The sequence below is a fragment of the Trachemys scripta genome, chromosome 10, assembly GCF_013100865.1.
Source record: "Trachemys scripta elegans isolate TJP31775 chromosome 10, CAS_Tse_1.0, whole genome shotgun sequence".
Taxonomy (NCBI): domain Eukaryota; kingdom Metazoa; phylum Chordata; order Testudines; family Emydidae; genus Trachemys; species Trachemys scripta.
The window spans coordinates 48,958,980-48,979,055 of NC_048307.1; the positions used below are offsets into that span (position 1 = coordinate 48,958,980).

The following is a 20,076-nucleotide window of genomic DNA, read 5'->3' on the forward strand; positions in this document are numbered from 1 at the left end:
TGGGGGTGTGGATAAGGGTTGGGGCAGTCAGGGGACAAGAGGCAGGGAGGCTTAGATAGGGAGTGGAGTCCTGGGGGGCAGTTAGGGGCAGGGGTCCCAGGAGGGGGCAGTCAGGGGACAAGGAACGGGGGGGAGGGTTGGGAGTTCTGAGGGGGGCGGGAAGTGGGAGGGGCAAGGGCGGGGCTCCTCCCGTCCTCTTTTTTGCTTGCTGAAATATGGTAACCCTGGGTTCGAGGCATTGAAAAGCTGTGGAAAATTGTTTTCCAAAGGGCTCGTCTGATGAGACTTAAGGCCTGCGAGCAACAAACGCTCTTCTCGCACGTCTTGGCACAGAGCAGGCCCTGCCAGGCTGAGTGCCTTTCTGCATGAGTGCATGTGTGCATGCTGCTAAACCTGAGAGGCCACTTGTTCCTGAACCCGAGGGGGGGAACTCAGCTCAGCCCATCAGCCTCTTTCATTTTCTCCTTTGCAAACAAATTAGTAGAGCTGCAAGCAATGCTGCAGCTGGGCAGGCAGGTGCTCTGCTCTCTGTGTTTCATGATCTCTCCTCTCCTTAGCCCTCCCTCCTCTCTCTTTCCTTTTTTTTTCCTCCACCTTGGCCTTACTTCCTCCATATTCCTCCATTTTCTTTTTCTTCTCTCCCCAGCCTCAATCCTTTTCTTTCCTGGTCTTCGCCATCTCGTCCCCTTCTCTTGAGCTGTCTGGCTCACATTTAAAAATTCAGGGCCTGACTCGTTTACATTAATGCTGCTGCAGGGCTTCCCGGTGGGGGGGGGCAAATGGGGCAATTTGCCTCAGGCCCCGGGCCCCGCAGGGTCCCTGCGAGCCCTGGCCCGGCGGCGGTCCGGGTCTTCAATGGCATTTTGGCAGCGGGGGGGCCCTTCAGTGCTGCCGAAGACGCGGAGCGACTGAAGGGTCCTCCGCCGCCGAAATGCCGCCAAAGATCTGTACCGCCGCTGGGTGAGTACAAGCGCCGTAGCTCCCCCGTTTTGCCCCAGGCCCCCTGAATCCTCTGGGCGGCCCTGTGCTGCTCTGGAAATATGAAGGGGCCTTGAAGGGGCAGGAATGGTTTTGAGATAAGGAAGGTGCATGAGAATAGCTGCTAAGACTAGCCCCTATGCAGGGGTCTTCCCCAGCTGGTATAGAAGTGGCTTAGTGGCTCTGTATCAGCCCAGAGTGGGGAGGGAGACGGGGATGGGGCCGCTGGGGCCAAGAGTTGGGAGGTAGGAGATGGTGACCCACAAGTAAGGATGGCCAGACCACGCTTCACTACAGCTCGTCTCTGTGGTGGGTCTGTAGGGAGTTACAAAAGGCAGAGCATGAGATAGAGCTGCCCTATGGCTGCTCTAACTTACCCTGAGCTAAGCAGGCCCCCTGAAAACACAGAGCAGAGGTCTCTTAAAGCCACATTTGTGCTGCTCCAAGAGCATGAGTAGCTGAGAATTGGAGTGATGGATTTTAACGTGGAATAACAGTTAGAGGGATTTTACTTGTATTATTTGGTTGCTTGGCTTGGAATTTGATTGGAAAATAAGTTGTTGGGTTGTTCCCCCGTGGTAATAATTATTTTATCCTGCTCAGGGCTCTTCTGAAAAGAAAACAAACAACTCTCCCCCAAAACCAATGAATATCCGCATGCACATTCATCCGAGTGAGCAGCAATCACCTTCTACCCACTCAGTTATTCGCTGCCGAGCCCTCTGCTAACAGGGCTTGCAGATAGCAGAAATGCGCTGCACCGCCCCTAAAGCGACAAGGCAGGTGGAGGGGCAGAGAGTGAGGGGATTAATAAAGGGAATTTAAAGCAGCGCATCTGGTTGGCGAGGCCTGTGGGGCTGAGGATGAGAAAGAGGGGAGGCAGAATTGTGGATGCGCTTGCAGAATTATGTTTGCACAACAAGTGTTACTTTAAACATATCAGCATTTCTGAGCTCACTGGGATAGATAACCAAGGGCTGGGGAAAGGACTAAGGCTTTGAGCAGCTATGCATATAAATATGTGGTACTTCAGCTGCAATTCTGTGAGGGGATCACTAATCGGTCTTTGTTCTGTTGGTTTATTTATTTAGACCACTTGATGGTGCACCTTAAGGGTACTAGCCAGGGGAGTGCAAGGGGGTGCAGCTTCCGAATTCCAAGGCAGCTGTGCTGTGGGTGGCACAAGCCGTCAGTTTGGGTGGCAGCTTGGGAATTCGATCAGATCCAAATCCCAGGCAGCGGGTCTAAAATTAAGAGCCTTTATTTTTACTTGTAAACTGCTTGAGCAATTTGGCTTTTGTCTCCTCCTTTGCTGGTCGTTTGGAAAGGTCCCCCCACCTCCAGCCAGGGCTGACGAATGGATGTTTTGGAGGACAGAACTTATATCAGGGCTTTTCCTCCCTCTTGGAACTTATTTCTTCTGTAAGATGTTTCTGCTACCTGAGTGCACTTGGAGAAAGGGGAGTCCCTGTGCTACGAGGGAGGCGTCATAGTAGGGAATGGTGTAAACTCTGGGCATTAGAGAGCTGTCAGCTAGAGCAGTCCCAGTCTCTGCCAGCAGGAATCATGGTAGGAAGGAGTATAGCATGCTGCTATGTGGGAGCTGCCAACTTTTCAGTCCCACCTGTCCCCACAGAGAGTCATCTAGGGATAATTGTAGGGGCATTGAGTGAGGAGGTTCCGAGCTGCTCCAGTCCCAATATCTCCCAGCAGCCGTCATTGTGGAGAACGGTGTAGGAATGCTGTCTGGGAGCCCCCAGATAAGAGCATCCATGCCTTCTCATTGTACTCCCCGCACACACTCTGTGCGGTTCTAGGAAGTGGCCTTTCAGCAGAAAGGGGATTTGAAATTGGCCATAAATATTTGGTGTGGGTGGAAGATTGAAATGCAGGTCCCTGTTCACAGTCAGTTTCCCCCCTTCTTCTAGAGCTGGATTAAATAAGTAAATAAATTCAACTTTTTAGCGCTTTAAAGTCATAGAATTGTAGAAATGAAAAACGTAATAAAGCAGATAAAGAAGTTGTTTCCCAGGTTTGAGTACTTTCCCCAGGCTCCTCCAGATGGAAGACAACCTTGCTTTGCTTTTTAAATACAGTTTTGCAGGCCATGTAGCTATCAAGCGGGCCCTTTGGTTTATGCTGGATTTTACCTTGTAGGGTTATTATGGTATTTCTGGAGTCATTACGAGATGCACCCGAAAGCATCTCTGTACTCTGGACTGGAATGAGACCACGTAAGTTTCCATGCCCATTTGCACAATAAAGTACTAAAGAGGCCCGTAGAGTGAATGATTTGAGTTGTAAAATGTCCCCTGGATCCATATTTTAAAAGTTTGCTAAATATATATGAGTTCATAAAGAAGCCAAGTCAATAATATGCCTGTAAAAAAACTCATTCAGTGTATATGTGCACAATAGATTCTGTCAGCTTGGAGAAATATTCATTTAGCGCTATCACAAATTCCCTATGTGACACTGAACAAGTTACTTCCCCTCTCCGTGCCTCAGTTTCCCCATCTGTAAAATGGGGGTAGCCCCTCTTTCTCTTACAGAAAAGTACCGTCTGCCCAGGTATCTTCAAAATCATCCACTCATTTTGGATGCCTCAATTTTGGGATGTCTGATTTTGAGATGCAAGTCAAATGACACAATGTAATGAACCCCCATAACCCCATTTGAAGTCAACGGGAGCTGCAGGCATAGGTGCTGAAGCACTCCCTGGCTTGGAGTGGTTTCCAACATATACAGGGTTCAATGGCTCTCAGCACAAATTGTCACAACACCCTGGCTGCAGGTGCTCAGCCCCTTGGAGACTCAGGCCCATCTTGGTTCAACTTGGGACCTCAAAACTGAGATATCCAAGCTGATAGGCCTTACTGACGCTGGGGCTCAAGTCGTCATGTTGAGTTCAGTGGAGCTGCACCAATCACCCCAATTCAGGATCTGGTGCTCTGGCATCTTGCGAGGTTTCACTCATCCATGTTTGTGTTTCATTTTTAGATACTGGGGTAGACAGTGCTAAAGAAGAGGAAAGCACTGTTGTTAGATAGAGCGCATCGGAGGGTTTTTTTTTCTTTCTTTCTTTCTTTCTTTCTTTCTTAATAGTAAATGAAAAGGCAAAGCAAACCCACACACACACACATACAAACTACCTTATAAAAGCATTCATGGGCTGTGGAAATCCAGGAAATAGAAATTGACATTGGGCTCATCCTCTGCCAACGCATTTCTTCTCCCTCTGTGAACTTTAAGTACCCTGTGCTGAGCAGAATGGGTGTCACTTCCTTTTAGTGCTGCAACGTCCCCCCATCCTGCACACTCAGGCATTACAGCTTCTCCAGGCCTCTGTCAGGGAGTCCTTGACCTTCACCCATCCTGTTCGTGCTGTACGACTCTAAGCACCAATGGGCTGAGTGGAGAGAGCTGGAACCTTGGACCTGCTATGCTTCATCCAGACTCAAAACATGATTTGAACATCACTTGGGATGTGTGTGCGAACAGAGATACAATCCCATTATGCAGAGGAGAGAATGAAGTTGTATGTCTCTCTCATGGGGAAAAAGATACAATGGCTCTTGCCGTTTTTGTTATGCAAAAATACTAATGTATGTTGTGCAACACTTTGCATTTATTACCTGCCTTCCTGGAGACTGTGGAGAGCTTCTCGGCTTCAGTTTTGGTTGCTAATTTTGTGTTATTGCATCCTGGCATTTATTTAAATCCAGGGAGCACTTGGTATTGAGTAAGTGCGAGAGTGGGTTCTGTAAGTGTTATTGCAAGATGCTTCCTGTTTGGAGAGCTCTAAAGAGACAGTTACCCCTCTCTTCACTCACAGACATGCCTCAGCTAATATAGGATTGATAAAAGGCCAGCGCCTCTGGTAAGAAGATTCCCCCTCTCTGCTGAGGTTCAGAAGGCTGTCAGTTCAGTCTGCTGGGTCTTGCTAGAACTCCTAAGCTAACCATGCTCAGGACTGGTCAGTATTTTGCTAGTCACTAGGAGATCTCCATGTGTAAGCGGGGGAATGGTCCCACTATTGTGGGGAACTTTCCTGGCTTATACACTACCCCGGTGAAATGGGCTAGCGAAAGGATCTGAGTCCTCGCTCCTACTTCCTTTACCCAGAGGCCTCCCTGCCCTCAAGGGCTCCCCTTCCACTCTCCTGTGGGGCAGAGTCCTCGTAACCCCAACAAGGCTGGGCCCAGGATTCCTGTGAGCTCAACCCCCAATCTTGTCATGGTCACTTAGGACAGGGGCTAGCGTGTCCCCACTCCAGGGTGCTCTCTCCGCACTGGACACTTTCCTGACCCACTCATCATTACATACCGTTCAAAGCAAATACAATGTATTAAACAGCAATCAATTAAAAAAATAAGAAAAATAGGAAAGGTTAAAGGAAAACCCGTCACCCCACTCTGCGGCACGAGAACATCACAACCAGTCATGGCTGGAATGTCAGGGCAGTTCACAGCCTGTTCCTCACCAGTCCCAGGCCCTGTCTGTGCTGCAGGGATGCCACGGGTCGGACACTTGCTCTGGCAGGGGCCACACACCATCAGGCTCTAGGTGGCAGGATCCTTTTCCCAAGTGTCACCACCATCACCACCACCACCACCCCGTCAGGGTTACGATCCCCCCAAGTCCGGCCTGCAGGGCCTCTTGGCTGGGGGAAACTCCCTCCACTGGGCCCACTGCCCAGGGTCCCTCTCATTCTCCCCAGCTGTTCACCGCACCTGGCTCCAGACTGCTCCAGCCCCAGCTCCACTCTGCCTCAGCACTGCTGCTGCTCTGCCTCCATCTCCCTGGGCTGCTTCTCCGGCCCCTCTGGCTCTGGTTGCTGCAGCTCTGATCCCAGCACAGGTCTGCTCTGTGGCTGCTTCTGTGACTCTGCTCCCAGCACGGATCTGCTCCCCCTGGGCTGCCTCTCTCTGGATCTGGCACGGCTCTGCTCCCCAGCTCAGCTCAGGCCCCTGCTTTCTCCTTAGCTTGGCCCCACTCTGTCTGGCCAGGCAATTCCAACTCACATGGAAAACAGGACCCCCCGCCTCCCCGGTCTGCTGACTCCCTGATTAGCCTGCCTGCCCTGTCAGTCAGCCTGTCCTGGAGTATTGGCCTCTCCCCATTGTTTCTGGGGACTGTCAGTTTCAGGGTCCTGATTTCCCATCGACCCTTCCCCTTTCTTTTGGTACTGGGAGCTAGCCAACCAAAAAACCCCACTGAGTTTTAGTAAGGGGCCAATGGTCCCCTTACACATGCAGGGCATAGGGTGCTGCAGGATTGATGGGGCAGTCTTTCTTTCTGTCCTTTCCATTCCTTGTACTTGGATTCAGCACTGATGCAAGGAAGTTAAATCCTAGTGAGGAAAATAGAAAGGAGCATAAACTCTGGCAAATTAAATGTAAAAATATAATTAGGAAGGCCAAAAAAGAATTTGAAGAACTGCTAGCCAAAGATTCAAAAAGTAATAGCAAAAAAAATTTTTTTACATACATCAGAAGCAGGGAGCCTGCTAAACAACCAGTGGGACCACTGGACAATCGAGATTCTAAAGGAGCACTCAAGGACGATAAGGCCATTATGGAGAAACTAAATGAATTCTTTGCATTGGTCTTCACGGCTGAGGATGTGAGGGAGATTCCCAAACCTGGGCCATTCTTTTTAGGTGGCAAATCTGAGGAACTGTCCCAGACTGAGGTGTCATTAGAGGAGGTTTTGTAACAAATCAATAAACTAAACAGTAATAAGTCACCAGGACCAGATGGTATTCACCCAAGAGTTCTGAAGGAACTCAAATATGAAATTGCAGAACTACTAACTGTAGTCTGTAATCTATCATTTAAATCAGCTTCTGTACTAAATGACTGGAGGATAGCTAATGTGATGCCAATTTTTAAAAAGGGCTCCAGAGGTGATCCAGACAATTACAGGCCGGTAAGCCTGACTTCAGTCCCAGGAAGACTGGTTGAAACTATAGTAAAGAAAAAAATTGTGAGACACATAGATGAACATAATTTGTTGGGAAGAGTCAACATGGTTTTTGTAAAGGGAAAACATGCCTCACCAATCTACTAGAATTCTTTGAAGGGGTCAACAAGCATGTGGACAAAGGGGATCCAGTGGATATAGCGTACTTAGATTTTCAGAAAGCTTTTGACAAGGTCCCTCACCAAGGGCTCTTAAGCAAAGTAAGCAGACATGGGATTAGAGGGAAGGTCCTCTCATGGATTTGTAACTGGTTAAAAGACAGGAAACAAAGGGTAGGAATAAATAGTCAGTTTTCAAAATGGAAAGAGGTAAATAGTGGTGCCCCACAAGGGTCTGTACTGGGCCCAGTCCTATTCAACATGTTCATAAATGATCTGGAAAAAGAGGTAAACAGTGAGGTGGCAAAATTTACAGATGATACAAAATTACTCAAGATAGTTAAGTGCCCGGCAGACTGCGAAGAGCTACAAAAGGATCGCTCAAAACTGGGTGACTGGGCAACAAAATGGCAGATGAAATTCAGTGTTGATAAATGCAAAGTAATGCACATTGGAAAACATAATCCCAACTATACATATAAAATGATGGGGTCTAAATTAGCTGTTACCACTCAAGAAAGAGATCTTGGAGTCATTGTGACTAGTTCTCTGAAAACATCCACTCAATGTGCAGCGGCAGTCAAAAAAGTGAACAGAATGTTGGGAATTATTAAGAAAATGATAAATAATAAGACAGAAAATATCATATTGCCTCTATATAAATCTGTGGTATGCCTACATCTTGAATACTACATGCAGATGTAGTCTCATCATCTCAAAAAAGATATATTGGAATTGGAAAAGGTTCAGAAAAGGGCAACAAACATTATTAGGTGTATGGAATGGCTGCCATATAAGGAGATATTAATAAGACTGGGACTTTTCAGCTTGGAAAAGAGACAACTAAGGGGGGATATGATTGAGGCCTGTAAACTCATGACTGGTGTGGAGAAAGTATATAAGGAAGTGTTATTTACTACTTCTCATAACACAAGAACTAGGGGTCACCAAATGAAATTAATAGGCAACGGGTTTAAAACAAACAAAAGGACATTTTTTTCACACAACGCACAGTCAACCTGTGGAACTCCTTGCCAGAGGATGTTGTGAAGGCCAAGACTATAACAGGGTTCAAAAAAGAACTAGATAAGTTCATAGAGGATAGGTCCATCAATGGCTATTAGCCAGGATGGACAGGGATGGTGTCCCTAGCCTCTGCCAGAATCTGGGGATGGGCGATAGGGGATGGATCACTTAGTAATTACCTGTTCTGTTCATTCTCTCTGGGGCACCTGGCGTTGGCCACAGTCGGAAGACAGGATACTGGGCTAGATGGGTATTTGGTCTGACCCTGTATGGCCATTCTTATGTTCTTATGACAGTCCTGGGAACTGAAGTGCCGTGGTACAGCACAGGCAGTGACACTGCAGCCTTGCCTTTGAGCTGAGAGGGGAGTTCAGTGTCCAGGCCCATCTACTGTACTCCTTGGTCTCACTCTGCTGAGGCTGGCAGCAGCAATGTGGACACGTGCCCTCTAGGAACTGTGCTGACAGCAATGTATGCTAACAGCCTACACGGCCAGCATCAGATGCTCCTGACATTTGGTCTCTATCAACCCGGGCTGGATCTGAGCCCATTCCCCGGTGGTGAATGGCTCTGGCTGCATCTCATCAGTGTTCTGAGCCATACGGTCCCATGTCCTACCTCCGTGGGTTTTTCCAAACACCTCCATCTGTCACTGACCTGCTTAAAGGAAAAGACTCCTTCCCAGCTCACCACTGCCATCAATGGCCATGTACAGTCTCAGGACCCTAGCCTGCGAGGCGCAGCACACCCCCAACTCCTACTGGTGCTGGAGAACGTATCAACACAATCTTCCACAGGAGGGTCTCCCCTCGGCTCCTTTGCACTAAGAGCCTTCCCAAGAGTTATCCAGTTGCGTCCTGGCACCGGAGACCCACCGCCAAATGCTTTTAATCTCTATTCTCCAAACTCTGCTAAGCTCACGAGCCGGCTCAAAGATGCTTTTTAATGAGCTGGAAGGGCCGTGTCCTCCCTGACTGCGCCCATGACACTGAGCAATTAAAATACAAGCTATAACTGGGGTGAAGCGAGGGAAAACAGGAGGGAAACAACATCTTTGTGCGCAGTCATTTACTGGACCAGAGCTGCCGATATCACACAGGCCATAATCTTTGCTCTTAGTTGGACCCAGACCAAGGAGTTCCAGGGCTGAGTTCACTGAAGGGTCATTGTTTCACTGCTCCTGGCTTTGTCAGTGCGCTGTGCCTGCTGGCTGCTCACTTTCCAGATTCTGTCTGTCCATCCATCCATCAATCATTCGCTCCTGCCCCTGGCCCCTGGCCCCTTGACATTGCTCCTTCAGGACAGAAGGGCAGGAACAGCCCCACAGAACACCCCCAGGGTAAGGCAGCTCCCTGGCTGGCAGAGTTGGGGGAATGGGAGAATACAGAATATGGGGTATGTTGAGAGTAGGGAAGGGATGGGAGTGGTGATCACCAGGGCTGCTGCACCCTAGCCATTCTCTGTGCCATAGGGGACCAGGGAAGTGGGGCCAGGGCCGGCTCCAGCATTTCTGCCGCCCCAAGCAAAAAAAAAAAAAAGCCGCGAGTGGTGGCGGCAGTTCAGCGGCAGGTCCTTCGCTCCTAGAGGGAGTGAGGGATCTGCCGCCCCGAATTGCCGCAGGTGCCGCCCCTCTCCCTTGGCTGCCCCAAGCACCTGCTTGTTAAGCTGGTGCCTGGAGCCGGCCCTGAGTGGGGCATAGGTTAGGGCAGTCATGAAGCTGCCCTGAATTACACCAGCAGCTGGGCAGCCCTGTGGCACAAATGTGGCTTGAAACAGCTGTGTCCCCACCTCTGCCTGCCTTGCATTGCGGTACCGGCACAGAGTAACAGGATCAGCCCCGAGGTACATTACACTCCCTAAGTGCAAAGCTCTTCCTCTTGGGTTCAGCTTAACAGCAGCCATTAGGCAGCAGAGATGAGGCCTGGTCCCATTTGCATATCTGGGAGCTTAACGGCTCCGCTTCAGGCTGAAGGGGAAACTGCACAGAGAAATCCACAGGGGAGAGGCGATGCTGGGCATTGCAGGCTTTGGGCGTGCTGCCCCTGGGAGGGGGCAGGCAGGCTGTGCAAGATGGCATCCTGGTCAGAGTGAAAGAAGGGGCACTGGACTGGCTATGCAGCTCCCCCACTCCCTTTGGATTCCCTTCTCTTGGCAACTTCTCCCATCATCACTTTTTTCTTCCCCCATTTTCACCTCCCTTCTTTAGGACTCTTCCACTCCCCAGTGTTGCACCTTTCTTCCTGCATCTTTCTCTTTCCAGCACTCTCTCCTTCCTCCTTTCTTCCCACCTCTCTCCCTTTCATTTCCCCTAGCCTGCCTTTCAAAAGGAAAAAAACGAGACAGGAACTGAACCAGCCCAATTTAGCACCGCTGGGGTTGAAAGTTTATCATCTGTGATTGAAGTATCTGCACTGAGGCCTTGATATGCCACCTGTGTGCGATTTTGAATTCGAGTTTGCATGCTCCCTGCGACTCATGGAGGTTCGCACAAGCTGTGTTTCAATTTATATCTCTGTCTCTATATATTTTTAAGGCCGCAGCTAATGTTGATTTAGTAAGTCAAGTGCTGGAATTTCATCATGCCAGGGAGAATGCATTAAAGAAGACACTGTAGTTATTTAACTCCAAATGTAGATCCTGGTCTATGGGGTGTATTTGTGCTTTAAGAACTGATCTGGGGGAAGATACATACTGAAGGACATTTGCATTGGGGTGATGGTCAGGGTTGAGAAGAAACACTGAGGTTATGAGTAGGCTTTTCGCAAGTCCCCTGAGAGTACCCTCTCTGCTCCCCAAGCCCTTTCCTTGGTGGCCCCATCAGTTTCATTCAGTGCTTTACAAAGCTCACACAGAGAAATGCGGTCTGGGCATTGCCTTGGAGACTCCTAGAGCAGCATGTGCACTGGAGCACAGCTTGGAAAGCATTCATATCAGTGCCAGGTGAACCCCAAATGGTTGGATGTTTCAGTCATTTATTAGGGAAACCCCCAAAGTAAGATGCTTAGCCAGACCTCTCAGGGCTGCAGACCTGAGCTAGGAGTCTTGCACCAACAAACTTCCTTGGGAGACCTTAGGTGACTGCTGACTCTGGTCAGGCTTCACGTGGACTTTTCACCTTTCTGGGGCTGGATTGGAAGAAGGAAGTGCAGGAGCAAGTGAATAGAAGGATCACAGATGGGCTGGGCCCATCTGCCCTTAAAGGGGCCAGTCCCACCCATGGCATAGTTAGCTCACCTCCCCAGGTGGGGCAAATGAAGGTCATGTGACCCAAACAGGTCTTCTGGGGAAGAGATAAGAGGAGAGGCATGTGGCAAAGCTTGGGTAAGAAGTTCTGGGAGTGGTGGCAGGATATAAAGCAGGGAGATAGACTTTCAGAGAGGAGGGGCCTGGTCCAGCTCCAGCCAGAGACAGGGAAGAAGACTCTTAGTTCTGTTTGTTTGGGGTTACTAGAGGAGAGACATCCTTGAGTTCTGTGCTTGAAAGGCTTTGTTGTTAGCCTGTGTGAGCTGGCCGAGGGCAAGTCAAAGGGACTGGGGCAAAGAGTTTATTGAGGAGCCCTGAGAAGGGGAAACTGAAGTAGTGTTGCTGTGGAGCCACCCTATGCCAGGAGGGGGCACTCTGGAGGTGGCTGCCCTTCTACAGTAAGAAATAATCTTTAGGAACATGTATTTGAACATTTACACCCAATGTATCAAGACTGGTTTGGTTAGGGTTGAATTTGGGACAGAATTTCAGGTTGGGTCATACTGGCTCCAAAACAGTTTGCCCAGCACTGTCTCTAAAGCGCATAGGAGAGCAGAGTGCAGTATAACCTCCTCCCTTAACCGGAGCTTCCTGGGTTCTTGGCTCAGACCCAGAGCTTTACACACCCCTCTTGAACTGTGTGTGCTATGGGTGCAGCACAGTATCCAGCTTTGTGTCTGGGGATCTCCAGTGGTTCTAGCTCCTGGGCTTTCATGCCAGCCTTTTACCTGGTGTTGTCACCTGGATTTATGCCCCTCCCTCAAAACTTAGGGCTCAAGCAAACTCAAAATCACAAAGCCACACTCTGTGGAAGCCCCTGAGTTTAACCTGGTTTAGGTGCAAACTCAAAAATTGGCCCTTGTTCTCCAGGATGGTTTGAGGGGCACAAGGAGCACTGGGTGAGCTGAGCTGCCTTGTATCTGTAGTGACGCTTGTAGGCAGGCAAGTTTCATGTGGTTTAGGACTTTGCAAAGCTCCCTAGCACTGTTTACAAGAGAGGGGGACTCCCCTTATGCCATCACTGTCTGAGCACGGAGGATACCCTCATTGCTCCAGTGTTTTTCTATGGGAAAGGAGGCCCCAATGTCATTTCCAAGAGGATTCACACATGCTCAAGGTCCCTACAGGAAGGACAGTTCTTAGTGTTTAAATACAGTGAACCATGGGCAAGAAATTGCCCTTATTGCACAATTGCCTATTTTAAGAGATCACCCCAAAGTATGCTGGGCAAAACCTGCCCGAGGTGTAACTCCACAGCAGAGGTGACTTTGCCCTACTGAGTACTATTCTGCTCCACCTGGATTAGAAAATTACTTCCATTCAGTAACTGCTTCTGGTTGGTCTTTGGAGTAGTCACTTATGACAGCCTCAGCTGTAATATATTTGCCATTTTTCTTCTCACCCAGCTCCCTGAGCCTGTGTCTTTCTGTGTCCCTGTTTTTCTTCCCATACAGCCCTATTTATAGCTTTCAAATATCAGCCTGGGTGAGGCTTCTGCTCAGTTCAACTCATGTTTGATGAGGGGAGGGGAAAGTTATTTGAAACCTTTTTAACTTTCCTGGTGCTTAACTTTGCAGTCTAATTTCCCTTTAACAGCAGAAGCAAAGTGTCTCTCTCTACTGTTAAATGCAAGGCAAGCTCTGATTGTGATATCATTTCCTTCTCAGTGCATGACTGGAAAGCAAAGGAGAGGACGACGCCCATTGAGCTTCTGGAGCCAATTGGCCTGCATCCTGACACCATCTGACTTGGGTAAGTGGGGGGTTTGCCCCCTGACAGGCGGGTTTGATGCTATTATGTTGCAGAATGTATAAAGCTCAATGATCTGTTGCTAGACACAAACATGGGCTTGTCTGTGTTGCCGTAAGCTGGCCAGAAATTCCTTCCTGCTATAGTCTGCCATCAGTCCCCAATTACTTGCATGTTGAGGAAATGTAGAGTCCTTTGGGAGGAATGCGGAAAATTCCATCCTTTTGGCTGAGGGTGGGAAGCTGCTCCTCATATATTTCACCATAAGTGGGGGTTCCTGGGAAGATGCCATCAGGCTTAGTTGGGATGGATCTCCAATGTGTCTGATATTTGGACAACTCCTTGAAAAATACAATCATTATGATCTGGTTATATTGCATATTGGGGGAAACTTTCTAATGATAAGGATAGTTAAGCACTGGAGCAGGTTTCCAAGGGAGGTTGTGAAATCCCTATCCCTGGAGGTTTTTAACAACAGGTTAGACCAGGGGTTGGCAACCTTTCAGAAGGTGGTGTGCCGAGTCTTCATTTATTCACTTTAATTTAAGGTTTCGTGTGCCAGTAATACATTTTAATGTTTTTAGAAGGTCTCTTTCTATAAGTCTATAATATATTACTAAACTATTGTTGTATGTAAAGTAAATAAGGTTTTTAAAATGTTTAAGAAGCTTCATTTAAAATTAAATTAAAATGCAGAGCCCCCCCGACCGGTGGCCAGAACCCGGGCAGTATGAGTGCCCCTGAAAATCAGCTCACGTGCTGCCTTCGGCACGCGTGCCATAGGTTGCCTACCCCTGGGTTAGACAAACACCTGTCAGGAATGATCTAGGTGTACTTAATCCTGCCTCAGAGAGCTGGACTAGATGACCTCTTGAGTTTCTTTCCAGCCCTCCATTTTTATGATTCTGTCCTATCATCTGTAGGAGATTCCTCCATCATTAAACAAGATTGGTTCTCTACAAGGTATATATTATGCTGATCACAGAAACGGCTGCCCGCTGGCTGAGCTAAGTGTAGATCCCCCTCCACTGTCATGCAGGGGATGTTGGCCAGACAAGCTCTTAATTCTGTCTGAGGGCAAGCAACAGTGCCCTCAAACAACTGTGCTTTGTGAGATGTCTCTATTACAGTCACACGACATCGTGACGACTCAGCCTGCTTCCCAGCTCTCTCTCTAGGACAGTCGAAAGAGACAGGAGCAGGTTTTGGCTTGTACTATACATACAAAATCCTAGACTAAAATCTGTGAACTGTCAGTTTGATATAGGCAACGCGTGAGACAGCAAACATCAGAGCTGACTGGGCTTAGGCAATTTCCCAGCACGACAGTCCTCTGGAGAGAACAAAGAGATCTTTCAATGCAGAATGGAATTTAGTTTCCTAATGAAAAAAAAATCAGGATGATTCAGGCATCTCTTTGCATAGAGCTAGGGAAAAAATAATTCAGGTTGGATCTGCACTAATCTGGTGTGAGCTGGTGGGAAGCACTCTGATCTGCTTTTGAAGGCAGGGCTATATCTGTACCATGGGTTAGCCAGTGAGGAACCATCTGCTCAGGGCTGCTTCAGAAGGGGAACCGTGTTGCTAACCTGGTGCTGCTGGCTGGCAGGCAGTGTCCTTCCTTCAGGTCTGTTTTAGAAAGGAGGGCAAGTGAACAATGAACTGGCTGGCAGGTTTGTCACACTCTCCTCCCCCCCCCCCCCCCCCCCCCCCCCCCCCCCCCCGCCCCCCCCCCGGCCCCGCCGCCGCCTCCGCCGCCCCCCGCTCGCCGCCCGGCCCGGGCCCGGCCCGGCCCGCCCCCCCCCCCGGGGCGCCGCCCCCNCCCCCCCCCCCCCCCCCCGACCACCACCACGTTCTTTGCTCAGAGCAAAAGGCAGGCTTCATGGATCCACCCACTGCAGGCAAAATGTGGACACATCCACGGACTCCTCGTGCCCCACTGCACTCTCATGTGGATGGCTCCAAGCTGTCTTTGAGGTTTCCTTCATCATCATCTATTCTATACCATGGTAGCATCTAGAGTCCAGGTGCTGTATAAGCACATAGAAAGGGACAGTCCCTGCCAAAGAAGAGTCTAAAGAGAGGAGGCAAAGGGAATATTATCAACCATATTCTACAGAAGAGGAAAATGAAGGACAAGTGTTTGGGGTTTTCGGTGAGAGCTAGGGAAGCTACCATCTTGGCAAACCCCAGTCATATGGATTCAATGATTTACCCAAGGTTTGTGGTAGAGTCAGGAATTGAACCCAAATGCTCATGTCCCAGTCAAGAGCCTTACCCACAAGGCCATCTTTCCTCCCTATTGCTATGTGCTTTGCTTCCTCTCCAAATGGACTAAGATGTGACACGTAGTTTGGACTGACCTAAAGCAGGGGGCCCAACTCCATGTGTGTGTGTGTGGGGGAGCTGGCAGATATATATCTGTGTATGGCTCCTTCAGAGCACTGGGTGGGGAATCCTGGGGGGAGCAGGGAGATGGTTACCTGTCTGGACAGGGGAAACAAAAGCCCCTTTGGCGTGTTGGTGACCATCTTCGTGGAACAGGGCAGGGACTGACCAATGTGGTCTTGCTCAGTTTCTGGTCCCTCGGGTGCTCTTTTCTACATTAAACCTGTCCTGTGGCTGGCAGCTGCAAACTATATTCAGCATCAACATGCTGGGACGAAGAGAAATGATCAGCCGTCACCCTCGCACTTCATCATTATGATAACGTTAACAGAAGGCTGATTACTGGGATCATTTGTCAGCAAGCACATGCGTCTACCAATCCCGGATTGCAACAAGATGTGCCACTGCCTTGGCGTCATGCCCAATGTTTAAGGGGAACTCCACAATGGGAGGGGTTGGGGGAGAGGGTGAATATCCATCTAGCAGTACAGAACGAGAAAAACATGCATATGAACCAGCATGTAGAGGACTTGGGCTGGCATATGGCAGTAGTCATATTTTATCATACTGGTGATTTAGGATTTGGAGCACCAACAGAGCCCTACTCTGGTAGAGCCTTTGGCTGCTCAAGGTTGCAATCTGCTGTAACGAGATTCACTGTCTCTTCAGCAGAAAAGGGGTGGCTGGAGATTAAGGATGGGGATGCACAGGGCAAAGAAGCCCACAAAATTTGCACAGGCACTACATTATGCTTTAACCCCAAAAGAGGGAATCCTGCAGGCTGGGTTTTTTTGGAATGCCAAGGAGCGAATGAACATATGGATGGAATTTCCTTCTCAATCCAAGAGAGAATGGCTCCTCCCTGTCTGGGTTGGAGTGAATGTGGACTGACCGTTCTGCATGGAGCCCAGTAGAACTGGTCAAGATTTTTTTTATCAAAACACTATTTTGAACAAAATAATGTTTGTTTTAATAAAATGGAAAATTTCTATTTTGGTCCAAAATTTTCCAATTGTTCTATGAAAAAAAATGAACACCAATGTTTTGGTTCTGTTTTGGGTTTTTTATCTTTTTGTTGGTTGGTTTTTGAATACTGAGCACTTTTACCAAACTGAAAACTTTTACCAAAAATGGTTTTCAAAAACAAGTTTTTTGGGTTTCAGTTTTTCGTTGAGGGAGGGAACAAAACAATTATTTGTCAATAGAAATTTCAAGAAAAATATTTGGCAGTTTTCAACTCTGCTGTATGGATCAAATTAATATACCACATATAGTATGACTAGATTGCTGGAAGTTGGCAACCTAATGGTTCCCATCCATCCAATCTCTACCTGGGGATGACTTGGTCTCTTCCATGTTATTTGAATAGCTCCATCAGCAAGCGAGTTTCATGTAGCTAATGTGGCAGGTGATACCGCAGCCACACTCCGAATCTGTTACCAAATACTTCTGGAATTCAGCCCCAGAGGCATACAGGCTGCTGCCCTCCATGCTCCTCTCACTTGCACCCGGACTGCCATACAGACGTGAATGCAGAGTGACACGTGCACAAATATCCATCCTTTTTGCTCAGCAGCATATGTTTGATCACAAGCCACCCCCCAGCCTCTTACTGCTGCAGCTCAGCTGAGTGATTAAGGGGTGCATGCCCCCCTTTCCACCCCCAAAGCTCATGTTAAATGTCACTCCTCACACCCCTGTCAGAGCTGCCTACAGTCAGGACACAGCAGCATTGCCACGCCATGTTCCCTCCCTATACTAACACAGCTGCTTTTTTAACAGCTTTTCCTCCTGTCTGGGCATGGGATTTCAGAGCCAGATCCCCAGCTGGTGTGTAGCTCAGCTGTGTTAACTTAGTGGGGCTACACTGGTTCACACCAGCTGAGTATCTGGCCCTCAAATGTCAAATGAGAATGAGGGTCCCAAAGGGCTTTACAAGCCTCAATGTATTAAGCCCTTCACAGTGCCTAGTGAGGTGAGTGATGTCCCCATTGGAGAGATGGGGAAAGTGAGGCATGGGAGCCAGGCAGTGATTTGCCCAGCAAGTCAGAAGCAGAGCCAGGAATAATCCCCGGCTCCCGTCCTGGTGCTCCTTTCTCCTGTTCTTCGCTCTCCTATCTCCTGAGATTCACTGGAACAGAGTGTCTTTCCGCTTCCTCTTCTGCTTTGCTGTAGTGGCAGGTGGAAGCTGGCGCTGGATTCCCCACCCTCCGCTTGCTGCCCATCAGGAGATTCCTGAAGAGCCATATTTCATGACTGGTGGGGCAGAGGGCATAGCGCCTTGCCAGGCTCCTGCCACCAGTGTCAGCAGATGGCCAGAATGGAGGGTGGAACTTGATCAGAGAAGAGGCTGCAGTACCCTGCTGCCTGGCTCTAGCCGGCCCTAGGAATCCCCTCTGTTTTCCACATGGAGGTGCAGCTGCCATGTATCCCTGGCCATCAGCTCCTTATCCACTTCCATCCCCTTCTGCTCCAGCTAAGCCCTCCACCCCCACACTCTCAGGGCCCCATTCTGACTGCAGCAGGGTACCAGCAGCTCCCAAGGGGGCTCTGGGAATGTCAGCAATGGGAGAACCAGTCAAAGGAGGGAGGGAGACAGGGAGAGGGCCGGGGGGAAGAGAAAGGGACGTGGAAGAGGAATAGAAGTGAGAGAGAAAGGGATGAGTTAGAGATCTTGGCATGACACAGCGCCAGGATCAAAGGTGAGGGAGGGGGAAGCGCCGGCTCCATTACAGAAACATGTCTATCCAGGGATCGCACACCATTGTGCAGGTCAGCACTTTGTTTGTGAGAGAACAATATAAGTTGTCAGGCTGAGAAAACATTCCATCCACCAATAACTTCATTTTGCTGAACAGTCTGCTCGCTCCGAGAGGAAAATCAATGAGAGCAAACCTAATCTCCATGCCTGGCAGGAGATGCCAGCCTGAGCCCAGCAGTCCCCTCAGAGTGCCAGCCACCCCTATCCGAGTTGGGAGGGAATGGTCCAGAGGACAGAGGTGGGGGAGAGGTCCCCCGGAGAAGGGGCAAAGTGTGGAACTAGGAAGTTGCTGCTTCGGGACTTTAAGAAATGATATGGCTGGAGGGGATGGGGGAAGAGAAATGAGGAGAGAGCCAGGGGAAGGAGAGAATGTGACAGAGGAGAGAGCTGCTGTAACCTCCCTTCACAGGTTCTGTTAATAGAAGTGCTCAGAACTGTGAGGAAATGGCCTGAATGTTATGGAGCACGTAGGAGGACGGGGGGAGAGGAAGGAAAGTGGAGAGAAGAAAGCGGAGAGGGAGAGGCAGTAATAGGCTCAGCCCAGCTTCATGAGGGTGTTGAGGAGGAGAACAGGCAGCTTCCTTAGCTGTTACACTCTCGTCCTCCATTTATTATTATTCGGATCACAGTGGTGCCAACCAGGCTGAGGACCCCTCTGTTATGCCCTGTAGCGAGAGGCAGTCCCTTCTCTCCAGGGCTTCTCCACTAGACAAGATGGACAAAGGATGCGATGGGCAGTGACTCTGGCCTTGCCCGACTCCCACCTGCACACATACCCCTGAACTCAGGGCAGGCGGTGCAGTCACTCCAGCTGGCTGGCCTGAGGGGATAGAGGTAAAGCTCTGGGCAGCACAACTCGCCAGCTCTGCGTACTTGAGGGTGATGTCATGGGGTGGCCACTTTCTCTGAAACTATGCTAACTTGGGAGCCGTTAGCTCTGCAGTGAGGACAGGCCCTCAGCTGAGGTCACTCAGACGGAGCCCCGTTCCCCGGAGCCCCAGTCTAGTGCCCAGTGCACTAGGATATACAGCCTCCCTTTCCCCTCTCTCATTTCATCCTTCTCCACATGAGACATATCTCCCCACCCTCTCCCCAATATCCCAGAAAGAAACCTAGCTTAAATTTGTTGCCTGTTACTTTTATCTGTCCCACGCCACCTTCTAGGTCAAACCAGCACCAGGCATGAACATGAGGAGACTTTTTTTGGTATCACATTAGCAAAAATAAATATTAATAGTGCAAAATGCTAATAGGCAGGTGAGACAGACAGGCCGCACAATCTGATAGTCGCATTGTGTATGCAACGGCTGTCCCTCAGCATGAAGGTGAGTGCTAACAAAAGGCCCAGTGCTGCTCAAGTGTCTGGGAGCTAACAGGATTAGTAGCACTGTTCAAAGACCCCCTTGTGAATGCGGACTGGATCCAGAGGGGTTGGCATCTGCTGCCATGGGAGGTTTTGAGCCAGATGCCCTGGGTGACCCTGCCTGGTGCTGGAGTTTCAGAACAACTAAGAAATGTTCTACTCTGAAAAAATGCAGCTGTGTTAATGCTGCTAACAGGAATGCCGGCTCCTGAGCCCCCCACCCAGGCGCGAAGTGGGGATGGGCAGCTCAGTCTGGAGCTCCAGGTCTGATCACTGGCCTGGCCTAATGGGTGTCAGAAGCTTTTCTTCTCAGGAACTTGCTCTGTGATTGAATCGTTTAGGCTAAAATAGGCACTTCCCTTTAAGCACCCAAGGTACCAGTTCATATTCAGGGCTCTGAGAATTGGGACGTTTCTATCTGGTGCCTACAGGGGGGTGTAAACACCCAAATGTGGGCACCCAATTTTGAAAATGGTGGGCCAGAT

At 49.4% G+C, this 20,076-nt stretch overlaps 1 protein-coding gene across 3 annotated transcripts in view; it reads left to right on the forward strand.

Moving 5' to 3' along the window:
- The window catches only part of LINGO1 (leucine rich repeat and Ig domain containing 1), a 467,217-nt gene that overhangs the window by 287,472 nt on the left and 159,669 nt on the right, over positions 1–20,076 (forward strand). For all 3 annotated transcript variants that reach the window (XR_004647509.1, XM_034784385.1, XM_034784386.1), the window contains exon 5: positions 12,998–13,082. The gene's annotated coding sequence lies outside the window, so the exon portion shown is untranslated. The remainder of the gene's footprint in view (positions 1–12,997; positions 13,083–20,076) is intronic.